At 45.4% G+C, this 18370-nt stretch overlaps 1 long non-coding RNA gene across 2 annotated transcripts; it reads right to left on the minus strand.

Annotated features, from left to right (window-relative positions):
* Positions 1–3883: 3883 nt before the first annotated feature.
* Positions 3884–10227, minus strand: LOC131422132 (uncharacterized). Of its 2 annotated transcripts, XR_009224034.1 has the most exons (4): positions 10008–10227; positions 8866–8995; positions 5148–8766; positions 3884–4119 (listed from the first exon to the last, which is right to left on the minus strand). It is a non-coding gene; the product is annotated as an uncharacterized LOC131422132 (long non-coding RNA). The 2 variants fall into 2 exon arrangements; XR_009224033.1 differs by lacking the exon at positions 3884–4119 and having other exon boundaries at positions 4126–8766; positions 10008–10220.
* Between the last annotated feature and the right edge of the window lie 8143 nt (positions 10228–18370).

Raw genomic sequence — 18370 nt, forward strand, 5'->3', positions numbered from 1 at the left:
CCATCTGGTCAGGGGAAGAAGAGCGAAAGTAGTTAGGGAAGTGGTGACTTTGTATTTTCCCTCTGGTGGTGCCATTGATTTCCAGTTGCAAGGCTATTTCACTCTTCTAGGTTAGAACACATAGTCCAGGCGCAACCCATCAACTCAGCGGTCGCAGGAAGAGGTCTCCCATCCTCCTCACCTATGAGAATCTTTTTCTTGTGTCTTTAGCCCAGAGCTTCTCCTTGGGCAGCGACAATAGCCTTGTGATCCAATCCACTCTCCTTAGCTGTCCTTGGTATTGAGGTGTGGAGGACCCTCACTCACATTAATAGTCAATTAAGGCCTTTATAATTGGTGGTCTAATGGTCTCATTAGACCATAGGGTCTTGTTCATGCTGCTCTGGGGAGATCTTTGGATTATTATGGCAGCCGTGACCTTTTGGATTGGATACCACAGACAACGCATGACAGAGACAATATGTGAAAGCACGTAGCAGTGTGACAGACCCCCAGCAAACAATGCTCCTTTCCACCTGAGTTAGGTGGTTAGTAAGAAGTTATAGGTAAAGGGCATTCCCCTTGGTTAATTGTAAGGGCAATCCTGCAATCCTGCTGACTACACCAATTGTTTTGTGCTGGTCTCAGCCTATCACCAACCAGTGTTGTGGCTGGACTGGCCCTTGTGGTTCTTTCATGATTGCAAGATGCCCTTCAGCAATAACCACTAGAAAACTTTGAAAAGATAAAGGTTTGTTACTTATAGGAGCTGAAAATTACACAGCACACCTGGGGCCACACAGTGAAGTCAAGGGCAGAAAGAGAGAGAGTGCGTGAGTTCTGCTTTTATTGGGGTCGAGGGTGGGGGCTTGGGGTTTCATGTGCTCACTCTTTATTGGTGAATTTAAACAGAAGAGCTGAAATTTAAAGCACGGGTAGGAAAAAAACAAGAGGTACAAATGGTCAGTTATTGAAATCAGCCAAGATCTCTAAAACAGAGGAGCATCTGTTGGGGGAGGTGGCCTGGCTCCTCGTCTAGTGGGTGCCAATGTCTTTATTTGAGATAGCCGTCTTTGGGTTTTTTTCAAACTTTTTATTTTATTTTTAATTTTTTTTGTGAGGAAGATTATCCCTAAGCTAACACCCACTGCCAATCCTCTTCTTTTTGCTGAGGAAGACTGGCCCTGGTTTAACATCTGTGCCCATCTTCCTCCACTTTATATGGGACGCCGCCACAGCATGGCCTGACAAGTGGTGCATCGGTCCACATCTGGGACCTGAACCTATGACCCCAGGCTTCCGAAGCAAAGTGCAAGAACCGCGAACCGCTATGCCACCGGGCTGGGCCCATGAGATAGCCATCCTTGAAGTGGATGGCTCTCGGCAATCAAAGCTTGAGTCAGACACTTGCACTACAAAAAGAGAAGAGAAACTGTCAGGGTTTACACTTCCCTCCTCTCTCCCTCATCTCCAGACTCTGATCCTTGTCTGGGAGAGGGGCCCCAGAGTCACTTCTCAGCCATTTCCTTGGAAAATGTTGCATGTGGTCTGGTCTGGTCCCTTTTGGGATGCAGGACATATTTATTGTATCTCCGCGCTTCAGCCTGAACATCAACGTTAGCATCATGTGTGTTTTTCTCTGGATTCTTCCCCTGTGGGGCAAAGGCACCAACTTCAAGAGAGAACTGGCCACCAAAAGCTGGGGGTGTGTGAGTACTAGATCACTGTGGGTCTTCCTCTCAGAAGCCCATTCCCTCCTCTTAGCAGCAGTTGCCTCTCTCTGGGACTGTGGGGTTGGGCTGGGTGGTAGGTGAGGAATAGGATCTTTATGTGAGACACAGGGGCAAAGGAGGAGGGCCTTCATTCCCCTTAGGTCCTGTCTGAAATCCAAGACCAATGAACTCAATGGGGAGGTGGGGGGATTGGCCTGAGCCTGGAGAGGATGAGGAGAAGCCAGGAAGTCCAGTTAAGGAAATGGAGTTGGCCCTGGAGACAGAGATATGCTCAAAAGGGGGAAAGTGCTCCCAGTACCTGTGAAGCCAGTTGGGCAAGTTTCTCAGGAAAGGGGCCAGGTCTGATCGGAGTGGAGAGAGAAAGAATCCGCAGGGGCCGTTATCCTCCATGTGGAAATATCCTGGTTGGATGAGAGGCCACAGCAAGAACCGGAAAGGTACAGGAAGGTCAAGATCAGGCTTCTGTCCTGGGAGAAAGACTTCTGCCCACACGTGGGTGGGGGATGGGTGTGGTAAGTAGAATGTGCTGTAACTGCTGAGGGTGGTGGAAAGACTGTTCAGGGCACAGGTGATACTGGCTCAGCACAAGGCTGATGTAAGGGAAGCCATATTGTAGAAAAGAAATCCTATTGTAGCTTTTAATGACCTCTGACTAACTAACCCAGACGTACTCTGTAGATTTTATGGCCCCTCCCAGCTGCTGTAAGTCGATAACTTTGTTCTCTTGAGCTCCTTTGGCAAGTGATGACCCCGGGCAGAGAGTCTGCTGATAGCCGTCATCAAGGACAACTGAAAGACCAGGGTATAGGGCGTTGCTCCGGTCTCTGATGCATGTCCAGAAAAACCAAGGACTATCAGGAACTAAGACCAGATGTCCGCCCCCACCCAGAGATGGGATGGATGCCCCCACCCGGAGATCAGCCCTGTGTGTAACTGGCCTGTAGTCTTTGTTATGTAAGATGGTTCTTTTGGACATTAGTCGGCCATCCTCCCCCTTGCTAGCAAGCTGTAATAAAAGGTCCTTTCTCTCTTACCTCCTTGCCTCTTGACTATTGGCATGTCTTGTGGCGGGCAGACGACCCCGCCTTGGGCGGTAACAGAGGCAGCTGGAAACGACACTGCTGGACAATGACAGGTATGTCCCCCATTAATATCCCTCCAGGGTCCGCTTCAGCGAGGTGAGTACTACTTCTCTGTGCCTCATGCCGGTTTGGAATCCTTCCTGTCCACTGTGACAGGCCAAAGGCAACCCCCCCCCCCCACTATGAACCTTCTTCTGAGTGTGCAACCCTTCCCAAGAAACCAGCCCAGACTGGGAGGAAGCTATAGGCTTCAGGGGGCCCTGCCACGCCTCCCACCCTTTCCTGAGCCTCCCCAGGTGACCTCTGCTGCCATGCTCTGATCTCAACCTCGCTGAGGGTACAGGTCCTCTGGTCCCCAATTTCCTCCTGTTATCTGGATTTCTAGCCCTCCCTCATTAGGCATTAGTCTTGAGTGAGACTTGGTCTGAGGGGCTGGAGCCTCGTATGGAGAAGAGTGGAGAGTCCAGATGGCAGGTCCATGTCACACACCTACCACCAATCTGTTCAGGATATGGGGTCCAACTTGGAACTAGATCCCCCAAAGTCAACCTTCAACTTGGCCAATGGGTTGAGCTTGGCTAATGGGTGTCAGGATCTGACCCTGATCAACACTGCAGGCCCTAATAGGAATCAAGACTCCAAGCAAGAGGAGCTGGAGCCCAGGCCTCAGAGCAGCATCCTGTCCCTTCCTGTTCCAGCCTCCAGGTCCTAGGTCCTCAAGGAAAAGTATGCTGCACAGCCACTCCAGTGCTGTGACAATGGCCATTTACTGGGAACAGAAATAGGACAGTGAGTTGGAAGGCACCTATTTCAAGGGGAGGCTTGACCCAGAAGCTGGGTTTGCGGACCCTAAGTGGTCCCTGAGCCATCTCAGCAGGGGAACAGCAGGGAGGAGGGGCCACTGTGCAGGCAGAGGGGGAAGAGCACTGTCTCTGAGCTCCACAGACCTGGCTTTGAATCCTAGCTACCGACCATGACCTTGGCCAAGTCATCTAACCTTTCCAAGCCTCAGTTTCCCCCTGGTAACATGGGACCAACTACTTTAGAGAGGTTTTTTTTTTTTAAGTTTTTATTAAAACACAACACAGACAGGAGCACAGATCACAAGGGCACAGCTCGCATTTTCATGGACTGAACATGCACTGGGTTCTTCTGAGAAGTGAACGAGATGCACTGAAGCTCCAGGGACAGATGCACAGATGTCTTTGTGTTTAGGTTGAGGAAAACTGTCACCCTCCAGCTTGCCACCACTCTCCACCCTTGGGTTGCTGTCCTGGGTGGGTGCCCACTCATCCTCAATGGAGCTGGGGGAAACTTCTGGAAGCCTTTTTGGAGAAAGAGGAGAGAGGCCAGAACTTCAGAAGCAGGAGAGGAGTTGACCCAGCAGGCCGTGGCTGCGGGATGTTAGGGCACCACGGCAGTTGTTCTGGAAGCTCCAGACCCGGACAGAGAATCCCGCAGGGCTCAGGCTTGAGCCCTGTGCCTGGTGCCATTCGGCCACCACTTATGCAGACCCTAACGTGCTTTGGGACCCCAGCAGTCTCCTCTCTTGTACTTCTACTGGTCCTTCCTCCCGAGCTCTAGCCCGTGGGTCTTCCTCCCCTGCTCATCCCTCCGGCCCTGAAAAGTCAACCCTTCTACAGGCAGTACACGGCATCTGCGTATCTAGTGAGCTCCGTATCCTGAACTGCCTGCTGCCCCCAGAGGTAATTACCATTCCCCATTTGCACGCTGGAGATGCCAGAGTCACCTTTGCCTCCTTCCTCTCTCTCCGCCTTCCAGAACCCCAGTCAGACTTCCTGGCCTCTGCTGTCTTCCTTCCGAGTGGTTGTCAGCTTCTTCTCTTCCTCCATGCCCCCATCCCTCTGGGACCTCTCCTCAGAGATCAGAGGTCTTGCCTCTCATCTCCCATATAATGCTTTCTCATACTGTCACGATGCTCTTCCTAAAACACTGTTGTCATCATGTCACTGTCCCTACTCACTGTCACTGGATCCTCATTGCTAGAGGGTAGAAACTCCTCAGCACAGCATTTGAAGTAGCCCAGAGACAGAGCCCAACCCAGCTTCCCACCCGTCTCTAACTCGGCTCTGCTTCGTAACTAGAGTTCTGCCCAGCATCCTTGGAACTCCCACCATCAAGGCACAGCATGGCTTCCTGTATTCAGCACTTATTTGGTGTAAACCTTGGCAGGCTCACGTAGCACAGGTTGTGCTCTGTGCTAGGATGCCCAGCTGGGGATGGGAATGAAGAAGGGTTCCCTTCACAGAGCCAGACATGGGGCTGCATCCATCATGGGAAGAAAGGGTGCCGTATTAGCTTCCTAGGGTTGCCGTAACAAAGTACCACTCACCTGGTGACGTAAAACAACAAAAATTTGTTATATCACAGTTTGGAGGCCAAAATCAAGGCGTCAGCAGGGCCATGCTCCCTCTGAAACCTGTACGAGAGAAATCCTTCCTTCTGTCTTCTAGCTCCTGGTGGTGGCCATCAGCCCTTGGTTTACAACTGCATCACCCTAATCTTTGCTTCTGTTATCACATGGCCTTCTCCCTCCATGTCTGTGTCCAAATGTCCCTCTTCTTATAGGACACCAGTCATGTTTGGTTAGGGCCCACTCTTATTAAGTATGACCTGATCTTAACTTGATTACATCTGCGAAGAACTTACTTTCAAATAAGGTCACTTTTACAGGTGCTAGGGGTTAGGACGTCAATGCATCTTTTTGGAGGATACAATTCAACTCACAATAGGTACCTTTTAAAAAATTTACACAAAAGTACTGTCTGCTTGTTCCTGGGGGCTGCATCCATCCAGAGGTGGGTCTTTGGGCAAATTAGAAAAAGGATGCTCCATGGGGCAGGCCCCGTGGTGTAGTGGTTAAGTTCGTGCGCTCCTCTTCAGCAGCCCCGGGTTCACAGGTTCGGATCCTAGGCGCGGACATACGCACTGCTTATCAAGCCATGCTGTGGCAGGCGCCCCACATATAAAGTAGAGTAAGATGGGCATGGATATTAGCCCAGGGCCAAGCTTCCTCAGCAAAAGAGAGGAGGACTGGTGACAGATGTTAGCTCAGGGCTAATCTTCCTCACCGAAAAAAAAAAAAAAAAGAAAAAGGATGCTCCATGTTGGGTGGTGACAAGCATTCACCATGGAATCTTCTCTTTGAGGAAGGACACGAGCCAGGTGCACAGAGATTGATCACTAGACGGTCCTGAAGGATCTATTCTATTTTCAAGAGGCCTGGGCCCCATAGTGCAGAGCCGTTAAGGGGCTTCCCTGTACCATTTCTCCTCCCGTGTAGCGGGATAATAAGCCCCAACACTGTGCAATTTCTCCTCCTGATCTGGAATAGTCTGACTTACAAATATATGAGCTAAAGAAGCCTTATGGGCTCAGCTTCTTGCCTCCTCTCAGGGCTTCTTCCCTCCCTGCCATCCTCCATGTGGCCACCAGAGGGCTGCCTCTATTCACAAGGCAAACCTGTCACTCTCCTGCCTAAAACTCTCCCCTGGTTGGCCAGCCCCTGACTACAGGATGGATGCAACCCAGAACCGCTTATTCTTGAAAGCAGGCTGTTTCTCAGCTCTGGGCTTTGCGCAGACTGCCCCTCCCGCTGGAGGGACCCTGCCCTTCTTTATCATCGGGAGGGGAATTTTTAAGACTCAGTTCAGGTCTCACTTCCAGGACACCTCTTTTGACCTGCCAACCTGCCAGGCTGGTCCAGGGCATCCCTCCTCTGCATCTCTGTAGCTTTTCCTAAAGATCTATCACGACCCTTCTGTGTCTCTTTAAGACACCAATTTATCAAAACAGCATCAAGAAGGAGAATAACTGCATTGGATTACACCCCATTAAACATGTTTAAAATCCATGAGTTCATAATGGTTCTAAAAGTAATACTTAATCACCATTGAAGGATGCTGAGGAACCAACTCATTACTTTGAAAATTAACAAATGAAGGGAGGGGCCGGCCCCGTGGCGTAGCGGTTAAGTGCGCGCGCTCGCTGCTGACCGCCTGGGGTTCAGATCCCACGCCGGCACCGACGCATCGCTTGTCAGGCCATGCTGTGGCGGCATCCCATATAAAGTGGAAGAAGATGGGCACGGATGTTAGCCTCTTCCTCAGCAAAAAGAGGAGGATTGGCATGGATGTTAGCTCAGGGCTGATCTTCCTCACACACAAAAAAAAGCAAATAAAGGGAAAACTTTAAGCAATTTGTCCTGTCCTTCCTCCACAAACTATGCTTCAGGGTAATCATAGTAGAAGAGAACAAGTTTCCTTCTATAGGCATATTTCCGCTGGTTAAAAAAAAAAGAGCCAGCCCTGATGATCTAGTGGTTAAGATTCAGTGCTCTCACCGCCGCGCACGGGTGTGGAATCACACCACCTGTCTGTCAGTTGTCATACAGTGGCGGCGGCTCACACAGAGAACTACTAAACTAACAACTAGGATACACAGCCATGCACTGAAGCTTTAAAATAAATAAAATAAATAAACAGAATAAGAATATCACCATTTTGCAATCCCCAATAATGGATTGGATTTAAGTCTTGAACATCAATGTCTGACAAGATTTTAACAAGACAACCAGATTTGAGCCTTTGATGGAAGAATGCCACGCCACCTATGAAACAGTCTTTCCAAAAAAATGCAACCTGACTCTCAGCAAGACATTCAAGGTGAGCCACTTTATAATTTAAACTTTTCTAGTAGTAACCACTTTAAAAATGTAAAAAGAAACCGGTGGAATTAATTTTAATAATATGTTTTATTTGGCCCAATATGTCCAAAATATTGTTTCAATATGTAATCAATATAAAAATAGTAATGAGATATTTTACATACTTTCTTTTTGGACTATGTCTTTGAAATCGTTTGTATTTTACGCTTAGAACACATTTCAATTTAGATGCTAAACATCCATTGGAAATATTTGACACATATTTATCTCTTTTTTCGCTTGTTTTTTGTTTTTTTGGGTTTTGTTTTTTTGAGGAAAATTGGCCCTGAGCTGACATCTGCTGCCAATCTTCCTCTTTTTCTTTTTTTTGTTCCCAAAGCCCCAGCACACAGTTGTGTGTCACAGTTGTAGAGCTGTAGCTCCTCTGTATGGGATGCCGCCTCAGCATGGTGGTGAGTAGGTCCGGGCCCAGGATCCAAACCAGCGAACCCCAGGCCGAGGAAGCAGGACACGCCAACTTACCTGTTACACCACCGGGCCGGCCCTTGACTCATATTTAGAGTTATAAGATTCACAACTGAAAAAGTTGTTCTGAACATACTCAAAAGTTTTCCAGTAACTGAATCAATTATCCATTTTAAAATTTAAATTAATTCAAATTAAACTAAATAAAAAGCTCGGTTCTCCAGTTGTGCCAGCCACATTCCAGGTGCCCAACAGACACACGGGGCTAACGGCTACCGTACTGCACAGCACAGGGAGACCAATGCCAGCCTACAGCACAGACAGGACAGAGGGACACGGTGAGCAACATCGTGGAGTGTAATCAGCAGAATCCAGATGGTGAGCACATTTCCAGGCCGAACAATCTTGTTTCTTCACCAAATAAGTTGCAAAGAGAGCGAGATGGAGGGGAAACCTATAGATTAAAATAAATCTAAAATACATAACCCCTGTATCAGTTACCTGTTACTGCCTAGCCAATCACCCCCAAACGTACCAGCTTAAAACAACAAACACTTGTTATCACATGGTTTCTACGAGAGGAGCTTAGCAGGGAGATTCTGGCCTAGGGTTATCAGGTTGCAGTCAACTGTTGACCCAGACTCCAGTATCTCAAGGTTCGACTGGGCCTGAAGGATCCACTTTCAAGTTCACTTATGTGGTGGTTGACAGGTCTCAGTTCCCGGTTGGATGGAGGCCTCGGTTCTTTGTCAAGTGGGCTCTCCACAGAGCCATCTGAGTTTCTCAAGGCAAGGCAGCTGGCTTCCCCAGAGCAAGTGAGCTGAGAGAGAGAGAGAGAGGAATTATTTTAGGTGTGTGTTTTAGTCAGCTCAGGCTGCCATAATGAAATACCACAGACTGGGTGGCTGAAACCACACACATTTATTCTCTCACAGCTCTGCAGTCTAGAAGTCCATGATCAAGGTGCCAGCAGATTCAGTTTCTGGTGAGAGCTCTCTTCCTGGCTTGTAACGGCTGCCTTCTCTCTGCCTTCTCACACGGTCTTTCCTCTGTGCACGGAGAGAGAGAGATTTCTGGTGTCTCTTCCTCTTATGAGACTACTAATCCTATCAGATTTTGGCCCTGCCCTTATGACCTCCTTTAACCTTAATTACTTCCTAAAAGCCATATCTCCAAATACAGTCACATTGGGGATTAGGGCTTCAACACTGAATTGAGGGGAAGGCAAAATTCAGTGCATATCAAGGTGATAACGATATTAAAATAATTTACTGAAATACCAGTGAAATGATATGAGGTCTGAAATTTGTTTCAAAACATCAGGGGAGAATCACCAAGACAAAAAACAACAAATGTTGGAGAGGATGTGGAGAAACAGGAACCCTCATACACAGCTGGTGGGAATGCAAACTGGTGCAGCCTCTATGGAAAACAGTATGGAGATTCCTCAAAGAATTAAAAATAGAGATGCCCTATGACTCAGCCATCCCACTACTGGGAATCTATCCAACGAACCTGAAATCAACAAGCCAAAGAGGCTTATGCAGGAGAGGCGGAGTCAAGATGGCGGCGTAAGCAGACTCTGAACTCACCTCCTCCCGCAGACACAGCCCATTTACAACTACTCATGGAAAAATTACTCCTGAGACAGAACTGAAAACTGGATAAGAGGAACTCCTGCAACAACGGACAATCCTAACTGAGGTGGAAGAGGCAGAGACTCCCTTCTGGAGAGGAAAAACGCCGCCTTCACAAGCCGCCAGCTTCACGGCCTCTGGGAGCAGCGCACAGGTACGCAGCCCTCCCTGGAGGCGCGGGGCCCTGAGCCGGGGAGTGCCCCGCACTGTGGGCATTTTGTGGACCCAGCAAAATCGACACCAGCGGCATAATATCTGACTTTGCCTGCTACTGAAGCATTGCCGAGTACCCCCAGAAAAGCTGGTTCACAAAGAAACTAAAACTGGCTCTTAAAGGGCCCGCACACAAACTCACCCGTTTCAGAAAGCATCCTAAAATCACCAGAAAGAAAGGTGCACAGTGCTTTGGTGACAAGAGACTCACCTAATAAGCCCTGAGTGCATCTTGGTGAGGGGTGAGACCTCTCCAGGGACTGGGACATTAGCGGCGGCCATTGTTGTGGCCTGGTGCGAGCGTGCTGACACAGATGCCATTGGAGTTCTCCCTGAGGCCTGCTAGCCCAGGGTCTGCTCCACCCGCTAGAGAACCGATTTAATCCAGCTCAGCCAGGGCAGGCAGCCCACCCTAGAGACTGGCCCCACCCAACAACAAGCCCTCAGGCAACTTGTGGGCCTGCATAGATTGGTGACTGGATTCTCTGCAGCCTGGCAACTGAGCCCACTTTAGCGGGGCAGGGTGTGCACAAGGAGCAAGTGGAGAGTGTGGGGCGGTGGTAGAGTGTGTGGGGCTCCCGCCGTGGAGAGACTGGGTCCGCTTGGGGAGGTCAGGGCATTCACACGGGGCAGGACTGTGTTGACTGTGTGTGTGGACCTGTGGGCGGCAGGGCTTGTCAGCTGCAGAAGACTTGTGCTTCTCAAAGACCCACATAGGAGGTTTGCCCCACCTTCCAAAGCCCGAAACAATTGGGTGCTCCTGTGCCTGAGGCCAGCCCCACCCAGCTGCAATCCTCAGAGAGCTGACAAGAGACCTAACAGGCTAGAGGCTTACAGCAATTGTAAGGCCCTGAGCCTAACAACCTGCCACGCTGTGGGCCTACTCACTTAAAAGAAATACTGCAACACAAATGTGGTATTAGAACTTGCAGCCAACTGTGCTGGGGCTCCCCACACCTGATAAAGAGACTGAAGGGCCCACAACAACTACAAGCAGCTGAGCATGACAAGAGCTGGCCAGGAGCATAACTCAGCCTCCCTGGGCGCCTACAGGGAGAGCAAACAGGCCACAACAGAAGGACACACGTAGCCCACATAGGGGTCAACCCTGGAACATTGAGAACTGAGGGAAGCACACTGGAAGCCTCCTAAGGCATCACTTACATAAGATCACCTATCCAAGAGCAGGAGACGTAGTTGACCTACCTAATACATAGACACAAGCACAGGGAAAGAGGCAAAATGAGGAGGCAAAAGAATACATTCCAAGTAAGGGAACAGGACAAAACCCCAGAAAAGGAACTAAGTGAAACAGAAATGAGCAACCTACCTGACAGAGAGTTCAAACTAAGAGTGTTAAGGATGCTCACTGATCTGGGGAGAAGAATAGATGAACTCAGTGAGAATGTCAACAAAGAAACAGAAGATATAAAAAAGAACCAATCAGAAATGAAGAATACAATACGGGAAATGAAAAATTCATTAGAGGGACTCAAAAGCAGAGTAGAGGATACAGAAGAACGGATCTGTGAGCTGGACGAAAGACTAGAAGAAATTACCCAAGGTGAACAGTTAAAAGAGAAAAGAATTAAAAAGAGTGAGGACAGTCTAAGGGACCTCTGGGACAACATCAAGCGCACTAACATCCGTGTTATATGTGTCCCGGAAGGAGAAGAGTGAGACACGGGGGCAGAGAACCTATTTCAAGAAATAATAGATGAAAACTTCCCTAACCTAAGGAAGGAAACAGACACACCAGGAATCACAGAGAGCCCCAAACAAGATAAACCCAAAGAGGCCCATACCAAGACACATCATAATCAAAATGTCCAGAATTAAAGATAAAGAGAGCATCCTAAAAGCCGCAAGAGAATGTCAAGTTACATACAAAGGAAACCCCATAATGCTATCAGCTGACTTCTCAGCAGAAACCTTACAGGCTAGAAGAGAATGGCACGATATATTTAAAGTGCTAAAAGGAAAAAACTTACAGCCAAGAATACTCTACCCAGCAAGGTTATCATTCAAAATGGAAGGAGAGATCAAAAATTTCCCAGATAAGCAAAAATTAAAGGAGTTTGTTACCAAGAAACCCGTGCTACAAGATTTAAGGGGAAAAGAGAAGACCACAAATAGGAAAAATTATCTATTTCCATGATTAGAACGTAATGGATACAAATGCACAAAAAAGAGGTTAGATATGATATCAAAAACATAAAAGGAGGGAGGAGGGGAGTTAAAGAGTACAGCTTTCAGACAGAGGTCAAACTAAAGTGACCATCAATTCTGTATAGAAGAAGAAAGGAACAGAGAAGGACTACTAAAACACTGAGAAAAAAAAAAAAGTTAAAAAATGGCAGTAAGTACATACTTATCAATAGCTACTTTAAACGTCAATGGACTAAATGCTCCAATTAAAAGGCATAGAGTGGCTGACTGGATAAAAAAACAAGACCCATATATATGCTGCATACAAGAGACACACTTCAGACCTAAAGACACTCACAAACTGAAAGTGAAGGGATGGAAAAAGATACTCCACGCAAATGGCAATGAAAAGAAAGCTGGGGTAGCAGTACTCATATCAGACAAAATAGACTTTAAAACAAAAACTGTAAAAAGAGACAAGGGCATTACATAATGATCAAGGGAACAATCCAACAAGAGGATATAACACTTGTAAATATCTACGCCCCCAATGTAGGTGCACCTAAATATATAAAGCAATTATTAACAGACATAAAAACAGAAATAGACAGTAACACAATAATAGTAGGGAACTTGAACACTCCACTTACACCAACGGATAGATCATCCAAACAGAAGATCAATAAGGAAACATTGGCCTTAAATGACACGCTAGAACAGATGGACCTAGTAGATATATACAGAGCATTCCATCCAAAAACCGAAGAATACACGTTCTTTTCAAATGCACATGGAACATTCTCCAGGATTGATCACACATTAGGCCACAAAACAAGTCTCCATAAATTTAAGAAGATTGAAATAATACCAAGCATCTTTTCTGACCACAACGGTATGAAACTAGAAATCAACTATAGGAAGAAAATCAGAAAAGCCACAAATACGTGGAGATTAAACAAAATGCTACTGAACAACGACTGGGTTAACGATGAAATCAAAGAAGAAATCAAAAAATACCTGGAGACAAATGAAAATGAAAATACGACATGCCAGAATTTATGGGATACAGCAAAAGCGGTTCTAAGAGGGAAGTTTATAGCGATACAGGCCTATCTCAACAAACAAGAAAAATCTCAAATAAACAATCTAACAATGCACCTAAAGGAACTGGAAAAAGAAGAACAAACAAAGCCCAAAATCAGTAGAAGAAGGGAAATAATAAAAATCAGAGCAGAAATAAATAAAATAGAGACCAAAAAAACAATAGAAAAAATTAATAAAACCAAGAGCTGGTTCTTTGAAAAGATCAACAAAATTGACAAACCTTTAGCTAGACTCACCAAGAAAAAAAGAGAGAAGGCATAAATAAGTAAAATCAGAAATGAAAGAGGAGAGGTTACAACAGACACCTCAGAAATACAAAAGATTATAAGAGAATACTATGAAAAGCTATATGCCAACCAATTCGACAATCTGGAAGAAATGGATAAATTCTTAGAATCATACAACCTTCCAAAACTGGATCAAGAAGAAGTAGAGAATTTGAATAGACCAATCACCAGTAAGGAGATCAAAACAGTAATCACAAACCTCCCCAAAAATAAAAGTCCAGGACCAGACGGCTTCCCTGGTGAATTCTACCAAACATTCAAAGAAGACTGAATACCTATCCTTCTCAAACTCTTCCAAAAATTGAGGAGAGGGGAAAGCTCCCTAACTCATTCTACGAAGCTGACATTACCCTGATACCAAAACCAGACAAGGACAACACAAAAAAAGAAAATTACAGGCCAATATCACTAATGAACATCGGTGCAAAAATCCTCAACAAAATACTAGCAAATCACATACAACAATACGTTAAAAAGATTATACACCATGATCAAGTGGGATTTATTCCAGGGATGCAGGGATGGTTTAACATACGCAAATCAATCAACGTGATACACCACATTAATAAAATGAAGAATAAAAATCACATGATCATCTCAATAGATGCAGAGAAAGCATTTGACAAGATCCAGCATCCATTTATGATAAAAACTCTGAATAAAATGGGTATAGAAGGAAAGTACCTCAACATAATAAAGACCATATATGAGAAACCCACAGCTAATATCATCCTCAATGGTGAAAAACTGAAAGCTATCCCTCTAAGAACAGGAACCAGACAAGGATGCCCACTGTCACCACTCCTATTTAACATAGGACTGGAAGTCCTAGCCAGAGCAATCAGGCAAGAGAAAGAAATAAAAGGGATCCAAATTGGAAAGGAAGAAGTGAAACTGTCACTATTTGCAGATGACATGATTTTATATATAGAAAACCCTAAAGAATCCACCAGAAAACTTTTCGAAGTAATAAACGAATATGGTAAAGTTTCAGGATACAAAATCAACATACAAAAGTCAGTTGCATTTCTGTACACTAACAACGAAGTAGCAGAAAGAGAAATTAAGAATACCATCCCATTTACAATTGCAACAAAAAGAATAAAATACCTAGGAATAAACTTAACCAAAGAGGTGAAAGATCTGTACACCGAAAACTATAAAACATTTCTGAAAGAAATTGAAGAAGACACAAAGAAATGGAAAGATATTCTGTGCTCTTGGATTGGAAGAATTAACATAGTTAAAATGTCCATACTTCCTAAAGCCATCTATAGATTCAATGCAATCCCTATCAAAGTTCCAACAACATTTTCCACAGAAATAGAACAAAGAATCCTAAAATTTATATGGAACAACAAAAGACCCCGAATAGCTGAAGGAATCCTGAGAAAAAAGAACAAAGCTGGAGGTATCACACTCCCTGATTTCAAAATATACTACAAAGCTGTAGTAACCAAAACAGCATGGTACTGGCGCAAAAACAGACACACAGATCAATGGAATAGGATTGAAAGCCCAGAAATAAACCCACACATCTATGGACAGCTAATCTTTGACAAAGGAGCCAAGAACATACAATGGGGAAAAGAAAGTCTCTTCAACAAATGGTGTTGGGAAAACTGGATAGCCATATGCAAAAAAATGAATGTAGACCCTTACCTTACACCATACACAAAAATTAACTCCAAATGGATTAAAGACTTGAATGTAAGACCCGAAACTGAAACTTCTAGAAGAAAACATAGGCAGTACGCTCTTCGACATCGGTCTTAGCAACATCTTTTCAAACACCACGTCTGACTGGGCAAGAGAAACAATAGAAAAAATAAACAAATGGGACTACATCAAACTAAAAAGCTTCTGCACAGCAAAGGAAACCATCAACAAAACGAAAAGACAACCTAACAACTGGAAGAAGATATTTGCAAACCATACTTCTGATAAGGGCTTAATCTCCAAAATATATAAAGAACTCATGCATCTCAACAACAAAAAAACTACCAACCCAATTAAAAAATGGGCAAAAGACCTGAACAGACATTTCTCCAAAGAAGATATACAGATGGCCAACAGACACATGAAAAGATGTTCAAAATCACTAACTATCAGGGAAATGCAAATCAAAACTACAATGAAATATCACCTCACGCCCATCAGAATGGCTATAATTAACAAGACAGGAAACAACGTGTTTTGGAGAGGATGTGGAGAGAAGGAAACTCTCATACACTGCTGGTGGGAGTGCAAACTGGTGCAGTCACTATGGAAAACAGTATGGAGATTCCTCAAAAAATCAAGGATAGAACTACCATATGATCCAGCCATCCCACTGCTGGGTATTTATCCAAAGAACTTGAAAACACCAATTTGTAAAGGTACATGCACCCCTGTGTTCATTGCAGCGTTATTCACAATAGCCAAGACTTGGAAGCAACCTAAGTGCCCATCAAGGGACGAACGGATAAAGAAACTGTGGTATATACACACAATGGAATACTACTCAGCCATAAGAAGCGATGAAATCCAGCCATTTGTGACAACATGGATGGACATTGAGGGTATAATGCAAAGTGAAATAAGTCAGAGGGAGAAGGTCAAATACCGTATGATTTCCTTCATTAAGTAGTAGATAATAACAACAACAAACAAACACATAGGGACAGAGATTGGATTGGTGGTTACCAGAGGGGAAGGGGGGAGGGAGGAGGGTGAAAGGGATAATTCGGTACATGTGTGTGGTGATGGGTTGTAATTAGTATTTGGGTGGTGAACATGATGTAGTCCATGCAGAAATAGAAGTACAACGATGTACACCTGAAATTTTTACAGTGTCATAAACCAATGTTACTGCAATAAACAAAAAGTTAAAAAACAAAAACAAAAACAAAGAGGCTTATGCACCCCTGTGTTCACTGCAGCATTATTCACCATAGCCAAGACGTGGAAGCAACCTAAGTGTCCCTCGACTGACGACTGGATCAAGAAAATGTGGTATACATATACAATGGAATACTACTCAGCCATAAAAAAAGACAAAATCGTCCCATTTGCAACAACATGGATGGGCCTGGAGCGTATTATGTTAAGTGAAATAAGCCAGAAGGAGAAAGACAAACACTGTATGATCTCACTCATATGTGGAATATAAACCAACACATGGACAGAGAAAACTGTATTATCATTACCAGGGGCAATGGGGGTGGGGGGGGCACAGGGGGTGAAGGGAGACATACATATGGTGATGGACAAACAAAAATGTACAACCCAAAATTTCACAATGTTAAAAACTATTAAAACATCAGTAAAAAAAAATCATATAAAAAAATATCAGGGGAGGTGGGAAGTAGCTTGAGGAAAGAACGATATTAGTTATGAGTCGATAATTGCTGAGGTTGATGATATGATCATGGGGCTTCATTATACTGCTCTCTCTATTTTGTGTATATTAGATATTCTCCAGAATAAAAGTGGGTTTTTTTTTTGATGGCCAGCTAGAGTGAGCTCCTTGAGAGCAGAAGTGGAATCAACCAGGCCCCTAGAAGACGACACTAATGCTTGCCGAATAGATGACAGACATTCGAGCCAGAGTTGGTTTATGCAGACGGGAGAGAGGAAGCTGATGACTAGGGGAGAGAGGATGCGAAGTTCCAGGTACTTTTAGGCAGGCAGTCACACCTAACCTTCAGAAATGTGGTATGAGGCTGGTTGTGTATTGGTTTGGGGTTAGGAAAGCAGGAGTCTGGTTTTACCTCCACCCAACTGGGTGACCCTTGATAAATAATCAGTCTGGTCTCACTTTCCTCTACTGCAGAAACACATCAAAGTCATTCATTCATTCATAACATACTTATTAAGTGCCTACTATATGCCAAGACCTGACCTAAGCACCAGAGGTGAAAACATAACTGCGACGTCGAGCCTGTTCTGAGAGAGTTCACGGTCAGGCTCGACGGTTTTCCATCTTTCCATCCCCTGATTCATGAAGTTCCTAGAGTCCACAGCCCTGACAAACAAGAGGGGCTTCTGGTTATGTCTGAATTCCAGGGTACAAACCGTAATGCACCCCTATGAGAACTGCTGCTCCAGTAGGCTATAGCATAATATCCACCGTTAACTGAATTTCTATGCTGTGCCAGGCACGTTACATACATTATCTTCTTCAATCGTTACTAGAAGTTAGGTGCTATGCCTTCTTTACAAGTGAGAAGACTGTGAGTCACCAGTGAGTGTGTGCCATCTGTGATATCTTGCCTTCTGGAGTGATCTGGATGATTCTTTTCAGGGCTCTAATTCTGAGTAAGGCTTTTAGGCACTCACCAGCTCTGTGACTTTGGGTCAGGTACTTGGCCCTTTGATCTTTGGTCTCCTTGCTTATCTGCAAAACGAGCTGGTGGTGAAGGTTGTCCAACGTAAAGCAGCTGAGGCGTCCGGCTCAGTTCCTGTACAGCACTTTCGCATCTTTGACTTGACTGCTCTCGTCCAAGAGCAGATGCTCCACAGACAGCTGGAGAGAGCCTGGAAAGTCAAGACTGGACCCGTAGATTAGGGAATTGCCCAGATAGAGGGGTTGCTGTATCAGGGGTGGGGCAGGAGACTCAGTCATGGTCTCACAGCTCCAGAGCCAGAGGAAGAAGAGGGGTCAGAGAGGAGAATGCTCAAAACCCAAAAATCTGGAGGAGGAAGTCTTGGTCACCAGAATTCCAGGATGCTGAGGTGTTGAGAAGGCCAGGGAAGAAGATCCAAGGTGGTCCATTGTTGGGGAGGGGTGGGAGAGGAAGAGGGGGCTGGAAGGGCACTGCAGCAGAGAGTGGGCCCCACCGAAATGACAGGGATCAGCTGTACCACCCTGCTGACGGTAAAGCATACCTGGCCCAGAGAGAAGACCTACAATAGGTTGTCTCAAATAAAAGGCCCAAATAAACAAGCCCAGCATGAGGATCAAAGCCAATACTCAGGACCCAAAGTACAAAACATTGTTCACAAAATTCAGAGTGACTAAAGGAAGTCTCCAGCATTAACAGCACTGACATTC

Source organism: Diceros bicornis, chromosome 26, assembly GCF_020826845.1.
Source record: "Diceros bicornis minor isolate mBicDic1 chromosome 26, mDicBic1.mat.cur, whole genome shotgun sequence".
Lineage (NCBI taxonomy): Eukaryota > Metazoa > Chordata > Mammalia > Perissodactyla > Rhinocerotidae > Diceros > Diceros bicornis.